This window comes from Hipposideros armiger, unplaced genomic scaffold, assembly GCF_001890085.2.
Source record: "Hipposideros armiger isolate ML-2016 unplaced genomic scaffold, ASM189008v1 scaffold_1367, whole genome shotgun sequence".
Classification (NCBI taxonomy): Eukaryota; Metazoa; Chordata; class Mammalia; order Chiroptera; family Hipposideridae; genus Hipposideros; species Hipposideros armiger.
Window position 1 is genome coordinate 149,204 of NW_017732717.1, and position 1,279 is coordinate 150,482.

General features: G+C 38.7%; 1 protein-coding gene across 1 annotated transcript in view; it reads left to right on the plus strand.

The window, feature by feature from the left end:
* SPINK5 (serine peptidase inhibitor Kazal type 5) overlaps positions 1–1,279 on the plus strand; it is a 154,901-nt gene that overhangs the window by 129,455 nt on the left and 24,167 nt on the right. The window lies entirely within an intron of this gene.

The window sequence follows — 1,279 nt, forward strand, 5'->3', positions numbered from 1 at the left end:
ATATTAAATTTATTGGGGTGACATTGTTTAATAAGATTACATAGGCTTCAAGCATACAACTCAATAATATATCATCTGTATATTGCAATGTGTGCTCACCACCCAGAGTCCGTTCTCCTTCCGTCACCATATATTTGACCCCCTTTATCCCTGACATGCTTTAGATTTTGCACTCTCCTTCAATTTGTAAAATTCCGACAGGCTGTGTCTCATGTCTTCATTTCTCTTTTCCTTTATCCTTTTCTCATGTGGAAGGTCTCAATTCTGACTGCTCTCCGTCCTCTCACCTTTGCTTCCTACAATCTGCTATCAACTCTAAAGCCAAAATAATTGTTTAAAAACAATAAGGCAAGTTATGCTACTTAGTGTCTCCTCATCGCTCATCTCACTCAGAATAAGAACCAAGGTTCTTCTAGGGGCTGTAACACCATACATGATCTGACCTCTGCCAGCCCACAGATCTCACTTCCTACTATTCTACACATTGCAACCTTTGTGCCAGCCGTCCTGGTCACCTTAGTGCTTCTTGGACATGCCAAGCATTGACTCAAGGTTCCTATCTTGTGGACTCAATAACATTGGGGTTAGAAACCTGGACTCTGGACTTAGACTATCAGGGTTCAAATACTGGCTCCATCTCCCTACCAGTTAGGTCAGACAGTTACCATCTTTGTGTCATAGTTTTCTCACTTATAAAATAAGAATATGGTGATGAAGATGATGATGATGTATATTTTTTTATGAAGTACTAAGGAACTTATCCATGTATAACAGCACAGTCCCTTGCATATCTTTTTAAGTCCTCAGTATTATGCACGCAGTGAATTTTACGTTCTCTGTGGCTTTGCTCATGCTGTCATGAATGCCCCTTCTCTCTCTCTGTTGAAATTCTGGCCACTTTTCATGGCTCAGAATAAGTATTAGCTGCTCCCTGTAGAGTTCCTCCATTTAGACAATATATGCAATAACTCTTATTATCTCTTATGCCAGTAATTTTCCTTTATTTCTCAATTATGTCATCTATTTTATTCTAACTTAATAGATGCGTCTATGTATTTCCTTCCAAGAAACTAAAAAATCTGTATTAGGGTTTTATGGTTGCTCTAATCAATTACCACAAGCTTAGTGGCTAAAACAACACAAACTTATTATCTTATGGTTCTTTAGGTTGGAAGTCTGACATGGATCCCACTGGACAAAATCAAATGGTTGGCAGGGCTGCCTTCCTTTCTAGAATCTCTAGGGGACAATCTGTTGCTTTGATTTTTTTAGCTTCTAG